The sequence below is a fragment of the Triturus cristatus genome, chromosome 7, assembly GCF_964204655.1.
Source record: "Triturus cristatus chromosome 7, aTriCri1.1, whole genome shotgun sequence".
Lineage (NCBI taxonomy): Eukaryota > Metazoa > Chordata > Amphibia > Caudata > Salamandridae > Triturus > Triturus cristatus.
Window position 1 is genome coordinate 383,452,104 of NC_140590.1, and position 19,602 is coordinate 383,471,705.

The following is a 19,602-nucleotide window of genomic DNA, read 5'->3' on the forward strand; positions in this document are numbered from 1 at the left end:
GGGAGGTGGAGCCAGCATTCACCTTGCCAGGCACAGCCCTATTCAAGTGCAGGAGCTACCCCTCCCCTCACACCAAGGCAGGTCGCTCTATTCAACCCAGGTCTGACTCAGCCTGCCCTGTCCCTCCAAAACCAGACAGCCAATACACATAATAGCAGAGCAAACTGGAAGGCTTAGGCAAGAAAGTACCTATACTCTAAAAGTGGTAGTTTCAAACACAGAATATAAAAATAACCTTCACTAAAAGATGTATTTTAATATTCTGAGCTCAGGCATACTAAATTCGTTTTTCTACCATGTTCTGTGGGTCATTTAGGACTATAGAATGTAATAGCCCAGACCTCCCATTCTGGCCTATGGAGAACAGGTAGCCTTACAGTAGTGAAAAACGAAATTGGGTGTAATTCACTACTAGGACATGCTACATACAACAGGGCATGTCCTACCTTACACATACAATGCGCCCTATCATAAGGGGGGCTTACAGGATGCCAAGGGAAGGTTTAGGGGCTGGGAAGTGGGTGCACTTCACAGCCAAGATGGCAGTTCTGGACTGCACGCAGACACTGCAGTGGCAGGTCTGAGACGCACTTTACAAGCTGCTTCTGTGGGTGGCACAAACCAGTGCTGCAGGCCCACCAGCAGCATTCGGTTTACCAGCCCTGGGCACACACAGGCCACGCTACTAGGGACTAACAGGTAAACCAAATAAGCCAATCATGGATGTACCAATTCATGTGTCATCTTTACAAGGGAGCATTCGCGCTGTGGCACTGAATGGCAGTGGCACAGCGCCCAGAGCATCTATAACCAGCAAAAACAGAGGAGACACAGCGAAAAAAGGAAGGGAGACTCACGCCAATGGTGCCAGGTCTAACAGGGTGCATCATAATCACAGGTAGTCCGCACCCATATATTTAGAGGGAAAATATTAAGTATAATCATGTCAATTATGAAGATAAATGTAGTACTTAATCAAAAATGTATTTTAGATGATGCATAATGAATTAGTTCATGTATAAGGTGATGCATTAGGTTTAAACGTGCACCATATTAAAGTCTGCACATGTAGTTTTGTTTATCCATGTATAAAGTATAATGAAATCAATGCTTTTAATGTGATTTTAGAAATGCGTGTTTAAATGCAAAGGCCTGACTGCATATACATTTAAGAGAAGGCCTATTCGTTCTTATGTTAACTGAATATTGTAGGACGAAAATTGTTTCCCTTGGAAAGGCTCTGGGTTTTAGGAAAGTCAGCAGATCTCAAAGAGTGGAAAGTTGCTCGTTCCCATGTTTCTGTTGCAGGTGCAAGGACACCTAGCTCGTTAAGAAGACTAACCCTTTGTTTTAGGAGTTAGGATGGTAGGAGAAGCAACCATGGGAGTACACTGGAATGCAGATATGATACTTTCAGCGGAGAAGGTGCCTGAGACCTAAGGTCAAGCCAACTGTCTTTGGATGAAGTAAGAGTTTCAATGGAAAAGTACAGGGGGAAGACCTGGCTGAAGAGGTGTGACGAGGGCGTGTTTTGTGATTTTGAATTAGGGACAGTGCCCCGAGGGTTGAGCAGTCGAGGATTAGAAGGGAAGCTAGACGGAGCATCTTAGAACGAGCTCTATAGCTTTGGCTATTGATTTGAGCAAAGTGAGTAGACTTCTAAGGAAGTCTTCACTACTGACACCTTTTCTCTCTTGCCTGGTGAAAATGCTAAGTAGGGATGTCATCTTAGAGATAGTGTAGGGATAGACTAATTGCTTTTCTTTTTAGGTTAATGACTTCTAACATAGAGATTGGAGCAGTTATTGGTTGCCTAATGCTCCTGAAGCTAACTATTCTTCTTATTCTGAGTCGAATGAGACTTCTGCATAGAATCTTCTTTGTATTAGTGCCCATTTATTTCCTTAACCTCGTGATGAGGTGCCTGTACGTGAAATTATTTTTGGCTTTGTGATAAACCCCCAAAACTTGAAATTCGGAGTCAGTGCTTTTTGGAGTATAAGTTGAAGTTTAATTGGCTATATTGAGAAATTGGATTTTCTTCCCTTCACACTATTCAGCAGGTAAAAAGGTCCAGTCGACCTGAGGATTCTTAGGGATGGTAAGATACGATAAGATAAGAACCCAGCTTTATCAACTCCAATTTACATAGGGGACCTTTTCCCTTTTGGGAATAAGTTACCCCTAACTTGGGAGTCCGTAAATTTTCAATGGTTTTTGTACATTGCAAAAAACTTTTTTGTGTTATCAACCACAAAAAAGTTATGTAAATCTGTCCATTAGATTTATTGGAGAAGTAAGCAAGCTGACTTAACTGCTGTTTTAGTTTGTGGGAACAAGTACAAGGGCCAGTGAAATATTACTCCCAGAATAAACGCTGATTTCACATCAAGACTCCAAAACAGAAGTATGCTACCTACCCTATTTTTATTTGAAAAGAGAAAGTCAAAGCCATTTGTCTTGCATCCAGGTATGCACATGGTCAACACATGTACCACCTATGATCTGTCCTCAGAATCTTATTTATTTATAGATTTACTTAGTATATGTGTAGAGAGCACCGTTCAGTAGGGTGTCCTGGGGCTAAGATATATGCAAGGCAAAATCAAAGTTGTAGTTTTAAAAGCCAGGCTTTTAATTTCCTCCAAAATTCTAAGAAGTTAATCATCTCAAGTCCATAGAGAGAGAATTCCAGTCTTTTGCTGCCCGGTGGGCAAACATCCTGACCGCGTGACTGGATTTTCTGCTCTTAGGCACCTTTGGTAGAAAGGCAGCAGTGGATCACAGTGCACATGCAGCAGCCTGCATAGAGAGCTTGTTGCTGGATGTTCAGAAGGCCTTTAGAGCAAATGCAAAGCCTTTGAAGAGTGTCCAATTGTGGATTGGGACACAATGTCAGGTTATAGGACGATCCAACAAGGATGAATGAGGGGGCAGTTTGAGAATCAAGCACACTGCCGCTTTCTGCACAGTTGAAGTTGATGAGTGGTACCCGAGAGAAGACCGCGATGACGGTGTTTGCATGATCAGTTCTAGAACTCACGACTCCTTGAATGACAGGATGGTGCATCTCTTTCGAGAGGAAAGACAACATTTTCCTTTACAATTTAAGATTGAAGACGCAATTTTAAAAGAGAAATAATTGTCTAACAGAACACTAAGATTCTTCACTGGGATTGAGGGAGGGGCATTGGCATCGGTCACCAGCTGGATGTCCACAAGGAAGGTGATCCACATAGCGCCGTAACCTCTGTTGTATCTGAGCTACGTTTGACACAGTTCATGGACAACCCGCATGCCACTACCTTGAGACCAGAATGGAAGTTTAGGCGAGGCTCTTCATATTCCCATCAGGCTTGATGCTCAATTGAATGTCCATGGCTTAGCACATGCACGCCAGGTGGCATCTACTCATGAGGGTGACTAAATCAATTTCAATTTGAAATATGTTCCTGACAGCACAATTGCTTTGATCACCCGTAAAGACCTTTCAGGTATAGGGGAACAATAGAAAAGATCTTTTTGTGGCCGGAAACGTGCATGCACACGTGGTATCTTATGCATCTGATGGTATTTATATAGTGCAAACCTAGCTGGGAAGCCATGTGCATTGTAGTGCTGGAAATCCCAAGTCATCGCAAGCAATGTTCCTGGTACTTGCAATCCTGCAAGTATAAAGGGCAAGAGACAGTACAAGGTGGGCTACACTGATGAGACATGGCCTCAGCTTGAGATGTCCTCAGGTGGATCGGACAGCCAGAGGCTGCTGTCTGAAGCTGTCTCGAATGTGACATCCTTTGTGGATGAGTTAACGGCCTCTGGGCATGGAACAACCAGGATCTCTTTATAAGTCAAATGTCAGGTGTGAGTAGATCCACGTTGCCTTCAAGTATTTTTATTTTGACTTTTCTCAACATAAATGTGTTCCTGCAAATGTCACAGTTAAGATGGGGGAACAGCACACTGTGTGGTGCACTTGCCTCTCGATTACAGGAGTTCATGCCCCACAACTTGATGTTTTGAGTATACTTCCCCAAACTGCAGTAGCTTCCACAGGCTCTGTAAACATGCCCATGGACACCTCTGTAAAGTGTGAGTTGGTGTGTGCAGTGACAGCTCAGCTTACTGCACAGATTACCTAACTTTGTTGCATGCCCATATTATCCAGTTTGGGTTTAATTTATCACTTCAGCGCCTTTTGGGAGTGACATCATTTATATGCTTTACTTGAACGGTGCCGACTAGACAACACACCTGGTAGCAATAATTTGCAAAAGGAACGACCAGGACTTGAGGCGATCTAACAATCCTTAATTAACCAATTGTTGCTGGTTAATGACCACGGACGCAGCCCTCCTCCCGAAAGAAGCCAGCCGTGTGTAGCACGGACGTGCGGTGGGTCTCTTGCCCTGAAATCCAGTGTGCAGCCATAAACATGGTCAGTGTTTCTGAAGGGAATGTTGAAATTGTGGCACCCTCACCTCCTCCTCTCCGCTTCCTCCTCTCCTGACCCCCCTTTCCTCGTCACCCCCTCCCCCCTCCCTTCAGAGAAATGCACACAGCCCCAGCCTGAGAGAGGGCAACCTGCTGCAGCCGGAGGGAGAGAGAGGTAAAATCAATGGGTGTGTGGAGGGGGAGGCCGGCTGCGGGGGGCGGGGGTGCAGCCCGTGCATGCAGGCAGGGGAGGGATGCTGCAGGGAGCCCGGGCTCCATTGCAGCTGCTGACAGATGCCCGGAGAAGGGGCCGCAGCCGGGCTGCAAGCTCCTAGAGGGTTCAGGGGAAAATTAGGCAGATCGCTCGCTCCGTTTATGCCGCCGACGAGAGCGAGCTGTTTTTTGTCGAGGTTTAAAGCATGTCGGCACAGCAGATATTATTTTCAAGATCCGAAATATTGCAAGAGAAAGAGAAAAATGTGTCTGTGTCTAGCTTGCCATTTATCTCACCTCTCTCTCGCTCTATTTACACGCATATAGCAGACCAAAACACATCTATCTATCTATCTATCTATCTATCTATCTATCTATCTATCTATCTATCTATCTATCTATCTATCTATCTATCTATCTATCTATCTATCTATCTATCTATCTATCTATCTATCTATCTATCTATCTATCTATCTATCTATCTATCTATCTATCTATCTATCTATCTATCTATCTATCTATCTATCTATCTATCTATCTATCTATCTGCCTGTCTATCTGCCTGTCTAAATGTGTGTGTGCCTTTCTGCTTTGTGTCTTCCCACCGCTCCAGAATGTTTGTCAACTATTCATTCATCGTCATACGTTTTTCCATCATGTATGTATGTATGTACTTGCCGTTCAGCGAGTCTAGCTAGCTGTCTGACATCTGCACACAGGATTCCACACCTTAGCCTTTCCATTTACCTCCCCGCTATCTCTTCCGGGTAGCATTATGTAAATCAGGTGCACGTCTTGGCTATACATAAAATCACAGTACTGAGTAAAGCCAGGTGCCCTGCGCTGGATTATGAAAGTACCACCCCGCTTCCTGCACACGCCTGGGAGTGTGTGCACGTGAAGGCCCAGTGGCAAGGGTGCCATGGCCCTTAGAGCACGCAAGGTCAATGGGTCGCCTGCCCAAATATTGGGTACTGAGAGATAGCCAAAATTAGAATTCCGTGTGCTCCTCGCACCCCCTGACCCCTGTGCCACCGCACCTGCTGCGCTTATGCTAGATGCGCCTGGCATATGCATGACCAAGTGCAGTACGCCGTGGCAAGGGGTGCAGTTGCCTGCCAGTCTCATACAGTGTCTTGCCAGCCTCCTAGTTGTTTAATGATGGGTGAATGCCCCCACGAGGGTAGGCCATGACTCCATTCACGCGAGAGAAGAGAAGCCACCCCACCCCTAAGGTGCAAAGGGGATCAACAATCAGTAACGTCACCCCAGAGGTGGCAGGTGCCTTCTGGGGGGCATCCATGCTAACCTCCCAGCGGGTTATTAGGAGGTTTGTTGGCTCATAATGGATGCACGAGGGTGAAGGGAGGATTCCATCAATTACACATTATTATTACCCTGATTCAATATGCTCTATATTACACAAGAGACCTTGTGTGTCCTTCTGTAATAGAAACCCGCACCCCCTACAGGACAATTAACACTGCATGACAACAGCTGACGCACCTTCTATGTGTGGGATGGTGTTGTTTACATAAATCAGTTTCTGAAAGCCGAAAGGTTGCTGTTGGCTTGTGTATATAATCTCTGGTGAGATAGTGTAATGTGGCTTCTGTTGGCCTAAAGATTGTGTTGCGGATTCTGTAATGTGGCTTCTTTTAGCGTAAAGATTGTTGTTGGCTGGTGTAATTTGGCTCCTGAAGGCTTGAAGACTACTATTGGTTTGTGTTTGAAATCTCTGGGAGGATAGCACACTGTGCCTTTTCTATACCTAAAGATTGATGTTGGTTTGTGTAATGCGTCTACTTTAGCCTCAAAGACTGGTTTTTGTTTATGTAACGCAGCCTCTTTAGGCCTGAAGTATGGGTGTTGGCTTGTATATTTTCTAAATGCACTAGGTTTTCCTCCATCATCCCAATGGCATAAATCGATTTTTATTAAGTAAAACCCACTAGTTACAGATCAGCTATGGTCAGGCTATAATAACCGTTTGGCCACTACAGAGCGCTGATGTGAGTTGCAAAATACCTGTGTGAGGCAGCAATGGGCAAGATAGAGTTAAGTGTGGGTTGGGAGATAAAACCTATTGTACTTTACTTCACTGCCATTGACATCAGGCAAACTTTAGGTGTGGATAACTCAGGTTTAAGGAGTTTCCCCGAACCATGTGTTCTTACCTCAGTACAGGTTCAGCATGTTCCTGGGCTTTAGGGGATGGATTCCAAGGGATCTACTGCCACAAGAACTCTGCAACTCTGTCAAGACCACTCCCGCAACAAGATAGCAACCATCTACAGAAACGTCGACCCCCAACTTACTGACTTCCTTGGCATCCCATTGACCACCACCGCCGACCAACCACTCACCGCATGGAAACAACCCAGCACACCAAACACAACCACTTTAATGAACTACATCCACTCGGAAGCCTCCACCAAACCATACTCCCACTGACTTTTCAACCTCGGAAGAGACAACATCAGCCACCAGCTCACCATGATCCTCAACACCTCCATAACCACAACCACCTTTCCCAACACCTGGAAACACGCTGAGGTGAAACTCCTCCTCAAGAAACCCTCTGCAGACCCCAGCAAGCTCCAGAACTATTATCCCATCTTACTGCTGTCGTTCCTCCAACTCACTGAACCCCTGAGAGAAACAACCTGCTGGACACTTCCCAATCAGGTTTCAGAGCCAACAACAGCACCTAGGCAGCCCTGATCGCTGCAACAGATGCCATGCGCACCCTACTCGACAGAGGAGAATCAGCCACCTTGATCCTGCTAGCACCGTCTCCAACCATACACTCATTGATCAACTACACCTGATCAGAATCACATACCAGACACTCAGATGGATGGCATCCTTTCTCACGGGGCGTACCCAGAGAGTCTGCCTCCCTCACTTCACCTCACAACCCAAGCACACCATCTGTGGCGTCCTTCAAAGCTCATCCCTTTGTCCAACCCTCTTCAACATCTACATGACACCACTTGCAGACATCGTCAGATTGCATATCAACAACATCTGCTACGCCACCCAGCTCATCCTCTCGCTCTGAACAGACCCCACCTCAATGAAGGCCATCTTCCACAACTGTATCAAGAGCATCTCAGCCTGGATGAAGAACAATTGCCTAAAGCTCAACATGGAGAAAACCAGACACTTTGCCCTCTGGAATGACTCCTGATGGCCATCAGAACTCAGAACCATCCCTACTCCAAAAGGCCACACCTACAACCTGTGCATCTCCATGAAACATCAGGTCAACCCTGTCTCCTCAGCCTGCTTCCACAAGCTCTGCATGCTCTGCAAAATCTTCAAGTGCCTCCCCATCAGCACCAGGATAACGTGACACAAGCCCTCATCACCAGCCGGCTGCACTACGGCAACACACTCTAAGGCACCACCAACAAACTGATGAAAAGTCTCCACATGATCCAAAACGCAGCTGCTAGACTGATCCTCAACCTGCCCGAGAGGACCTACACCACCCAGCACCTAAATGACCTCAACTGGCTCCCTGTCCAGAAGAGTTGCCATTTCATGCTTCTGATCCATGCCTATAAAGCCCTCCACAACCAAGGACCTGCCTACAAGAACCACCGCCTGCATTCCCACTGACCTCCCAGGAATCTCCGCTCTGCACATTACGCCCCCGCACATATACCACAGATCTGCCACTGCCTCTCCAGAGGATGCTCCTTCTCCCACCTCACCACCAAATCCTGGAACCCCCTTCCCTTTCACATTCACACCTCACTCTCATTGACCCACTTCAGGAAGGGACTCAAGACCTGGCTTTTCGACTGGTTCCTGCAGCACAGCACCTGTATACCCTTTCCGATGATAAGCCACGCTATACAAGTACAACTTGATTGATGTTTCAGGTGCTTGAAAGTGAATTGATTGGAAGGTGGAACTGGCACTGTGAATAAAAGAAATATGGCAAACAAGGCAGATACTAGGTGTGTGCGGATGCCTGCATGGCATCCTTTTTTTTGTGAATCGGGTCCATCTTTCCATGTTTTTAAAATTCTCCTCTGTTTATATTACCTGAGTTATTGACACCCTCCTTATTCTTTCCCATTAATCTTCATTTCTAGTCTACGGATATTCTTAACCTCCATTTGCTTTAGGTTTTTCTCGCATTTTCCACCTGTCGTAGATGTATCCACATGCATAATTATAAAGCAACCTATTATTCTGAGATTGCTAATATTCTGATCCTCATAGATAGGTCAATGGCATCCGTTCCCCTTATTTCTTATTGGTTTAATGTGCTAGGCTACTGTCACTTTTAGTGGTGTATGCATAGCACTCCCTATATATCTCAGGTAACACACTCATTATAAAGTGCATACTGCATAAGTGTTTACGTTTATAAATGTATTCATTACATTTTCCTTTTGAGTTTTCTTGCAACAAATTGATTGACAAATTTTACTTAATTTGAATGCATATGTACAACGTTCGGATGTAGACAGAAGGCATTTGTTCTCTCACTTTCATACAGCGCCTCCAAAATATGTCATTTCGCTTCCTTGATCTCCTATATTGTCTTTTAGGAGACATGCCTCATAGGATCCAATAGCCCTTTATTCATTCCCTGAATGACCTGGTATTTATTGATTACACCAGAACTTGGCTTAAGTAGGAAATGTATCTGCAAGTCTGCCTATATTATAGCATCGGGATGGTTTGCATTTATCGGGACAATTAGATGTACATACCTCCCGTAGTTTAATGTTATGTCTAGTTTTATCCTCGCGAGTTTTTATATTTAATGCTGCCTTTTAAAATTGTACAACTTTTATTATTGAAGTGCATCTTTTGATGTATATTGACATATACGTAATTCATTCTTTGATTCTGTGTCTTTTATGGCGATTTCTACAGAAATAAAGATTTGATGATGATGATTGTATTGATTACTGATCCTATTTGTGACACCTGGAACTGTACCTGTATATCTGAGTTCGTTATAGTCTTGTCTCCTTGAGGCAGTGAATAGGTCTTGTTTCTATATTAGATCTTTTTTTTATTTGGATTTCTCTATAAGTTTAAGAGAATGCTTTTGTGTAAACCTTTCTATTAGGATCTATTTATTATTCTGATACTCCTCCAATCATTTGTAATTCCTCTATTGGGGAATTTAATTTTATGGATCATTGATGCCTTTTTCAAACATACGGGCCACATGTACTAAGATTTGTACCGTTTGCAGTGGATCCAATTTGGCATTTGCAACCGTTAAAATGCTAATGTAAAAAATATGTCTTGAACAATAAGCACTGGTCCAAGGTCCAACTGTCAACTCTTAATTTTTTTTAACACAGCCCTGTTTCCTTTAAGCAAATTGTGGTGTAAGTAAAAAAAGTTTGCCTAATTTAAAAGCAATCACAGACATAGTGGTCTGCTGTCCCAGATGGGCACCGATCTAGTGATGGCTTCCAATCATATTGAGTCGTAATTTAACACTTACTTCATTAATTTTTATTAGGTGGGTAGGATTGTGACCCACTCCAATTAGAAATGTTAAAAACTGACCCTTTAGTACATAGATTGGTTCTTAAAATTCTTTACTGGTCACAAAATTACTGGTTAGAATAGAAATTGCGACCAATATTTTGGGAGCAGTAATTAGCACATCAGGCCCGTAATTCCGTATTCCTAGCAGTTTGCTTATCGTACCTTGTTGTAACCAGTTCATTATCGGTTACAACCAGCTATACACAATGAATTGTATTGTTTGTTTGTAAGTCAATTTCAAATAATCAGTTCAGCGATCATTCAGGTTAATGTCACTTTCTCCATTTCATATATTAAGCATGATGTATCAGTGACGCAGAAACAGGTTTGTAAAGTTATTCATTACGTTTGCCCATCATTGTTGTGGTGTTGCCCCGTTTTTTTGCCAGGGACCTTCATACTGCCTCTTCGATGGGATTTTAGTATATGGCCTTCTGTGCATAAGCGGAGGTATGCTGAAGCCATGTAGATTCATTGATGATTTGTTTAAATTGGGATGGAAATTTGGTTTGGGCCAATTGTACATCTCACTGTTTGGTATTGGCACTGTTCATGTCCTTTGCTTACCTAGTGGTTTTGTATAACGCTGCTGCACTATAGGATATTAGCATGCTTTAGAATTAAAAAAAGGAAAAGGCAACAGTAAATATTAAAACAGCAGAATACAGGCTTTAAGGATCAGAGGCAGGAAGTAATTCCCATGGCCGTAGCTACATGGGGGCAGGGGGCCTGGGGGAGGCGAGCGGGGCTAGGCCACCCCATTATTCAGTGGGCCCCTACTTCCGAAGCCCTCGTGTTATTAACTCAACGGTGGTATTTACATTTAAAGTAAGCACAGCAATTTCTTTTTAATTTCCATTAACCTCGGTTTTTAGGCGAGAGCTGTTGAAGTAGCCGTGCAAACGGAGGTGCACGCAGTCTATCCTCATAAAGTCTTTCTGCGCCTTCATGGAAAGCCCCCCCCCCCCGGTGCCACACCCTCTGTCAGGCAGCAGTGCGCAACTGCGGGGACGCTAGCTGCGGCCTCTTCCCAAACTTCTCAACTCCCATCGGACGGAACAGCTATGCGGTTACGCAGGGGCCGACCAGGGCTGGCCCTGCGCTGGCACATCTAATGCCCGCATCTTGTCCCCCCTCCCCGTAAGCTGTGATTGGGACATGCACATGCTCGAAGCAGGAAACCCGCATCGCCCTGAACATAGTACAGGCAGGTAAGTGAATCCAAACAACGCCAGTTTGTAAACCTGATAAATAGGCCAGCATTAAATCATTTAACTCCAGCAGTATCTAGTGGCATTTTAAAATGGTCCCTAAGTGGAAGTCATGGATTTCATATTGCAATGAAATACTGACATTTTTTTCTGAAAAGACAGAATTGGTTTACTAAAATAATTAATTTCTCTTCTGATGTGTAAACAGCATAATAACACTGTAATTATTTTAGTGTCTGTTCGCTATGGGGAAGCACTCTGGGCCCCTGTAATGTGAGTACAAGGCCGCTACCGGACACCCTAAGGGTTTCACAGACTGGTCTAGAGCTGGGCGAGCCAAAAAATTAAATGGGTAAGCCGATCCCCAACCAATCCAGGGGCTTCTCTTGGCCCTGGCATGGGCACGGCCAAATCATGCAACAAGCATCATGTTAGAATATGATAAGGTTTCTTCAAAGTTCAAAAATGTGTATTTCTTTCACATGCAGAATTGGTTCACCTTAGTTAGTACTTCAGATCGTATCACTGCAGTTAAAAGCATTTATTGAAAGTGATTGTTTTTTTGATACGAACTTAAAAACATTCATCCCCTCACCCATGACAACAATGCCATTAGCGAACTAAGGGACAAGTCAGTTGTGATGAAAACCTCATGTGGCATAGGTTCATACTATGCATAGGGCAACATTATAGCCCATTAAATCGAGCACAAGAGAGGCTTTTGTATAGTGCCCATCCTCAACTCATCAATTAACAGGTGCTCTCATATGTGATGAGGAAGAAAAAAGCAACATCAAAAATGTGCCTAGGATCACACACTTTGGTCAAGTAGGGAAGCCAGGATTGATTCAATGCGTTTTATTTCATTGTGGAATTCAGTCACTAAGTGGGTATCTTTTATTCGGTTCTGCTTTTAATCAAAGGTTAATGCTTCCTTTTCTTGGCGCATGAGGTTAGAGCACTGGAAGCAGAAGCCACAAGAAAGCTCAGCTTGCATTTGTCCCTAGTACCAGGTAGCTCCAAAAGGACATCGAGCTGAGCCAGAGCCAGGCATTTCGCCCAAGCCTGGCTCAAGCCTTTAATGGCTCGTCCACCTCTAGAAGATTCCTCTACTAACTTCAGTTTCAGATGCACCCTTCTAAATGTCATTTATATTTCTGAATACATATTAGCCCTCATTCCCAGCTGCCTGGTAAATGGTGTGATATTTATTGCACCTGATAAAATGCGACTCCGCTGAGTCAGAATTAATTTGGTGTGATAGATATCAATGATTACTTGTTTTGGGGAATAACATGCAGATTTGGGTGCTACCACATCAAAATCTGCAGAGTCCGGTCAATCGTTGGCATTTTCCCCCCAAACATATCTGCAGGTTTGACCTTCTACTAGTTATCACAAAGGCCTTCATTGCAATATGCGCGGTAATAGCAGTTATCACACATAACAAAATTGACCATCGCTCATAATGAGGCCCTTTGTGTTGAAACCGGATGGATGTTTTCTGACCAAAAAACAGTGCACAATTGCAAAGCTCACAAAACCAGGTAGAAATAAAAACCAAGAAAGGTCTTCTAAAGCCAGTAGACACACCTGAATATCATTGAAGCTGTGTTGTTGGGGATTTGCCAGCCTGTGCTTAGTTTTGATTGGTCTCTGTGACCAGTTAGCTGTGTTGAATTATTGGGTTTGTCAGGGGAAATTTATTTACACCTGGGTACGTCTGTTTTGGGGAACCATGGTGGATAAGTACACAGGATGTGACAAGGACACAGAAACACTGTGTCTGAACCTCCTCTCCTTTATAGTCTTGTGCTCACATTTGATTGATATGTTCATAGCCTCTAGGGCCCTATGTCATGTGTGATGTCATCAGGCCGTCCGTGATTTTTGCCCCCAAGCGCCTACTTTCTGAGACTTGGAGGCCACATTTCCAATTCGAAACGTGATCTTCCAAGACGGAAAGAGCAAAGAGCTGTTGGATAAAAGGCCAGGATTGACTGATGTTGCCATACATGCCCTGTAACCGAGGTGTGTTCAGGAAATGAAGTTGTCCATCATAATATTTGTTCTGATTTGTATTTGTTGCAATCCCTGACTCTTTGTTTGCTGGTGGTTTTTTAACGTTTACAACTGCTTCAGTTCTTCACTCTTTAAAAAAAAAATATATATTTGTTTATTGTTTTATACATAACAGCTTATGCAGAAACAGCAACCAATCATAACCAGCCTCTTCACCTCCCCAGCACCCCTAGTTCTGGCACATGTAACGCTGTTTATATATTCAGCTCCCACTCTTCCAACACATAACCGAGGTGCGGGTACCTGTCGCATCTAAACTCTTAGTCAGCTCCCGCAACGCAACCGCCTCAGATTTTGTAAACATATTTACAACAACCCTGTCCCTTTTAGACGTTCCGCTCCACAAGTTTATAGTGTTCAATTTCTGTCTCCCAGTCTTGATGCGGGGGGGGGATCCCAGAACCCCACCTCTGAGCAATGTTAAGTTTCGCCACCATGCATTTTACTAGAATTTTCTGATTTCAGAATAGATCTGTTGGACTCCATATACCCAAGAGTGCCAGCCGGAGTTGTAAATCCAAAGGCAGCTCCGCTGCCTCCTCTAGGGATCTCCCCACAGCCTCCCAGAAGTCCCGCTAGCGGGGCAACTCCAGAGTGTGTGTAGTAGTGTGCCCTCAGTCCACAGCCTCTGAGGCAGTGCTCATCTCCCACTCTGCATGTCCTATGGAGCAGCGTTTGTGTGTATTAGGGCTGGTGCAGGATTCTAATCTGGATTAGGTGAAAACTCACCTTTATGGCCACCTCCACCGGAAACCCCAAAGTCCCCCACCAATCATCCTAATTGAATTCCACCAGATCTTGTTTACATGTTTCCTGCATTTTCAACAGAGGGGGTTGTGTGTTTCGCATTACAGTGCTATATGTCATTGAGATCAGTTTCTTATCCAAGTGCCCATCCAGCAGCCTCCCTTCCAGTGGGGCATCTTTCTTTGTTTCCTCCTCCAGTGATACACATTCGCTAAGGGCGTTGCATAACTGACCAAATTGCAGCCACTGTGACTCTGACATCTAATATTCTTTCTGCAAAAATGCAAAGGGCACCACTCCATTCGCATCTCACACATCCGTCAACGTGGAATGACGAATGTCGTCCCAGCCCTGAAAACACTTCAGAGCCACCATGGGGTGCAAACGGGATCCCTCACATAGCCGTGTTTTCGGGGTCATCCTTTACCCCACTCCATTTCTCTGGTCAACCTCTTCCAGATATCTACTATTGTTCCAGTGGCCAGACTCGCTCCCGGCAGCAGCCTGCCCCCTTTTAGCATGCATGATGCTTATCTCACCCATACCCAAACTGTCCTGGTGATACGCCTGTCCTCCCAATCCACGTACTCCCAGTCATTAACTACACTCATCTGCACCGCCTCATAGTACTTCCAGACGCATGGCAGGGCGATGCATCTCTCATGTTTGGATCTCTGAAGAACCCTTCTAGCTAAGCAGGGTTGCCCCCCTGCCCAAAGCTGTATCCTCACAAGCGCATACGCCCTGGTAAACAAGGTGTCTGGGACCTTGTAGGGACTGTTCTAGAGGATATACGGCAGCCTAGGGAGTGCCACCATCTTAAACAATGCTGTTTTCCCAAGCAGCAAAAGCAGGAGTGACTGCAGTGCTGCACATCCTGCTCCAGCCCTCTTAACAGGGAATGTAGATTTGCCTCATAATGCGCGTCTGGAGTTTTGGTGATCTCGATCCCAAGATATTTAAATCTGCTGGGCTCCACTCTCATTGGCAGTGCGGGTAGCTCCTCCTGTTCCCAGTTCTATCAGGAAGAATAGGGATTTGTCCTAGTTTATGGTGAAACCGAAGTGATTTCCGAAAATGTGGAACACATCTCGCAGTCTGCCCAATGTCTGGGCCGTGTCCATCAGGTATAGCAAAATATCATCAGTGTATAGTGATATGCGCTCTTGAATTGAATTGAATTGAAAAGGCTCTTATATAGCGCATGGCTACTCGAAAGCATCCCAGCGCTCAGGAAAGATAACCAGAGGATAATAGAGGGACCATTAGCTAATCTGAGATCTCTAATTTCTCGGGAAGAGCCATGTTTTTAGCTTCTTCCGGAACACCAGAAGACTGGGCTCTTGGCGAAAAGATAAAGGAAGAGAATTCCACAATTTGGATACATTCAGTGAAAAAAGACGGCCACCGGAGTGGGATCTATTGATTCTTGGAGTCACTGCAAGATTCTGGTCGTTAGAGCGAATATTTAGAGAGGGCTTGTAGGGCATTACCATGTTTTCTAAGATGGGAGGACCTTTCCCGTGGATGATTTTATGTGCCATACACAACGACTTAAAATGGACCCGCTCTTTCACCGGAAGCCAGTGGAGGGTTTTTAATGCGGGTCTGGCTGATAAGCGGTGACTGGTGCCCGTAAGTAGCCTTGCCGCCGAATACTGAACAACCTGAAGTTGTTTAATCGCGGAGACCGGGGCTCCTAAATAGATTGCATTCCCATAATCTATCCTGGATAGAATCAATGACTGTATTAAGATTTTTCTTGCTTTTTCCGGCAATTGTGGAAGGATTTTACGCGTGGATTTCAGGAGCCCAAAACAGGTGGCAGCTGTTTTTCTAGCCTGAGTTCTAAACAACAGTTCTACATCGAGCCAGAACCCCAGGCTTTTCATTTCAGACTTAGGGATGGGGCCAGGACCCATTCAGGAGGGCCAGGAAGCAGAGTTGTCAAATATAGCCTGTCGTCCCAACAACATCAACTCTGTCTTTCCACCATTCAGCCTGAGATGGGACTGATCCATCCAGCTTGCGACGGCTTCTAGGCAGTTACACAAATTCAAAGAAGAATGTGCAGCCTGATTCAAAGAGAACACCAGCTGGGTGTCGTCGGTGTAACTCACCAACTGAACCCCAAAAGGAGCCACTATCTCTTCCCATCCGTTACCCCCCTGCCAGCCCCGAATTTGCACATCAGTCCGCTCCCATTCCACCAAAACTTTTATCGCTAGGGTGAACAGCATTAGCGAGAGTGGGCACCCCTGCTGCGTACCCCTCTGCATTCTATAAAGTCCCGGGAGGTGTGTAATCCATACTGTAAAAATACCATACAACTTTAAAAATACCGTACAGCTTTAAAAATACCAGACGGTTACACCTAACTCCAGACAGATCATTTGGAACGGTACTACTTCACGTCTGATTTGTGCATTTGTTTCTGCCCTTCGGAGTAGAAGAAGAATAATGTCGGATGGGAGATGGGAGGAGGTGGTCAGATATTTAGTTTTTCTTCAGATATTAGAACAGATGAGAAGAAGTAAGTATCGGGAAGCTTCCATACTCCCTGTTTTCAAGGAATTCTTTGTCCTATGCTATTCAGCAGAGAGCCCTACACTTACTTTCAGCCGCAATCACAGAACTGCATAAAAAGCTTACTGAACAATGTCAAATCCATAGTTTGCTTTCGTTTTCAGGGAAAAAATTTCTCACATTTAATTACAAAATGTAAACTTTTTGAACTTTTCCTTATTTTATTAGCATGTGTCTAGACTTAGGAACAAGTGGTCATTGCCGGATTTTAGCTGACCTGCTTCAGCAAGCAGGGGAGAAATTTCATCACAGAGCTATGAAACCAGTCCATATCAAAAGGGCCCAGAAATGCTGTTGTTTGTGGAACTCGCGCATTCTGCATGCAAAACCTCCCTCTCAGGCCGAGGTTCTTGTTCAATATACCCCGTGAGGCCAATACCTTCTCTACTTAACCCAGCATCATAAAGCAAGTCAGTGGCCTGATCTTGTCATGTTTGTGAGTTGGTGTCCAATAACAGGTACCACAATTGTAAGATTGAAGGGTCACTAACCCAGTTGACCTTCAGTTCATGGGAGGAGAAAATGCTTTTGATCACCTGACAATTTTGTCAGAGGTCATGGAAGGACTTTAGGTAGGGAAAATATACCTGCAGAAGCAAGTAATTGAATCCAACAGAGGAGGTTGCACTGTAATACATTGCAAGACCTCTGTATTTACCCATAGTTATTGTTATAAGTATATAGAAGGGTTCTGAGAACCTCTCTGGGGGGTGACAATTGGGAACTATCCCATTGGCAACAGCAGCATAGTAACCCAATACTTGTGAATATAGATCAGTTGTCAGGTCCTGACAAAAGTGCAGAGTTGCAGGAGGTTTTTTGTATTACCTCAACATTAATGAATAAGATGTACTTTTGTACTGGTGTAGGATCATTTTCCTTTGCATCCCAAGAAGTACAGATCCGAGGTCTATCTAACACTTGTCTATGTTTATGTAGAATGGCCTTAGTCTGAAGTAAAATTAGGAACTTGTAGTCTGGAGAGGTGTGAATAATTGGAAATGTAGCTTGCTTTGTGCTAATTTGTTAGTTTTGTGGGAACGAGATTTAGTGTGCTGACACATGAGATTTATTTGTCTAATGTGCTTTATGATTAGTTGTACTTTGAGTTTATTCGCCAGTCCCATCTTAGAATTCTAGCTGAACAGTTGTCCTTTCCTCATTTTGCAGGGGCATTCCTATTTTAGCATTTAAGAAGAGCATTTGCCTCTTTTGATTTGACTCTTATTCCGTTTTGCTATTTGCATTTTGCAATTGTTGCTTGTTATTTAGAGAAGAACTTTACTGGGTTCAAGCTTTGACTTTGTAATATGAATTGACTCATGGTCATGCTGAATCTTAACAGTTGCCAACCTAATTTTCAACTTCTCTAATTCTTATTGATTTAAATAAACCTTAATGGTTTTGACTCTATATCCAGATCTATTTACCTTCTGAAACCTAGTATGCTTACCTATTGCAATTTGCTTATGACTTGTTGACTGGACTCAGTGCAAGGCCCCACAGTCCCTACAGGATTTACACCACTCCCGGTTCATCAAAGCACTTTGTGATCCCCATTTGAAGAACAGAAAAAAGCGCCCTATCAAAATCCATTGAGCCATATCCTGCTCAATCTTCCAAGAAGGGCATGCATCAGGCCGCAACTTCTCCACTTGCTGCCCATTAGGGAGAGAGGGAAATTTGGTGCTGGTTCATACCACCCTTTATGGCACAGGTCCTACTTACTTGAGTACCAGCTTCTACAACCCGCCAAGACTATTTCGAACTTGCAATAAATTCCTGGTGCGCACCCCCAGGATTCGTAGACAGAGACCTGGAGGCAGATAACTGACTTTTTGGGGGGCAGCAGCGTGGAATCAGCTCCCCCTGGAATTACGCGCTTTAAGCGATACAAGGTTGTTTGAAAAGAAGTTGAAAACCATTTTTTTCTTGTTAAACTGCGCATACTTTCTTTCTGACCTTTCAGCTGGTACTGCGCCGGGACACTCCCTGGAGTAGCTGCCCACATTATAAGTTTCAAATCATATCATTTCATTTCGCAGTGCTTGAATAGGTTGACCAACAAGAAAGGGTGAGTATTGTGTAACACTTTGACCTTGTGGCAAACACCCACTATCTCTCAGTTACACTAAATAAATTAAAAGCTCGTTTTTGAAAAGCAATTCATGCCACACTTTGCTTCTAAGTCCTATAAATTGCAGACATTATTATTCAGTTTATCTACCTCAGAAGGGTGGACAACTGAGCAGCCGTGGCCCGTGGAGGGAGTTCCGTGGGGCAGAGAGGCGGGGGAGGGGCAGGGTGGGGGGTTCTAAAAACCGGAATATGGATAATTGGAGGTAAGTAAACAATTAAATAAATAAAACGAATTTCGTAGCGCGCACTGCATTGCATTTTGCAGTTTTTAGTACCCCCGTTCCCTGCCCCTCCCCCGCTCCGCCTCTCTGCCCCACGGAACTCCCTCCATGGGCCACGGCTGCAACTGAGTAAGTCTTCCTGGTATTTTAACTTAGGACTCCTACTCCGTTCATTGTGCTAATTTTATAGAGTGTAGGATTATAGTGTGGCCATTGTGGGAAGAGTATTGATGTTGTGCATGCAGCCTGAATGAGTGCTTCTTTTGTGTCATGGCAAAGTTGTACCTGCACTTTATCATGGATTGAAGTGGAGGGGTAAGGGGAGGTTTACACATTAGTAGCATGCATCTGACTAATTCTTCTCCACGTGAGGTAGTCATGGCCTGGTACTGGTTTGGTGTTGTTTACATTGAGAGGGTCACAATTTAAAGGAA

At 44.3% G+C, this 19,602-nt stretch overlaps 1 long non-coding RNA gene across 1 annotated transcript in view; it reads left to right on the plus strand.

The window, feature by feature from the left end:
• The first annotated feature begins 4,559 nt into the window (after positions 1–4,559).
• Positions 4,560–19,602, plus strand: part of LOC146809740 (uncharacterized) — an 83,594-nt gene continuing 68,551 nt past the window's right edge. The window contains exon 1 of the long non-coding RNA XR_014965585.1: positions 4,560–4,609. This is a non-coding gene — a long non-coding RNA (uncharacterized LOC146809740). The remainder of the gene's footprint in view (positions 4,610–19,602) is intronic.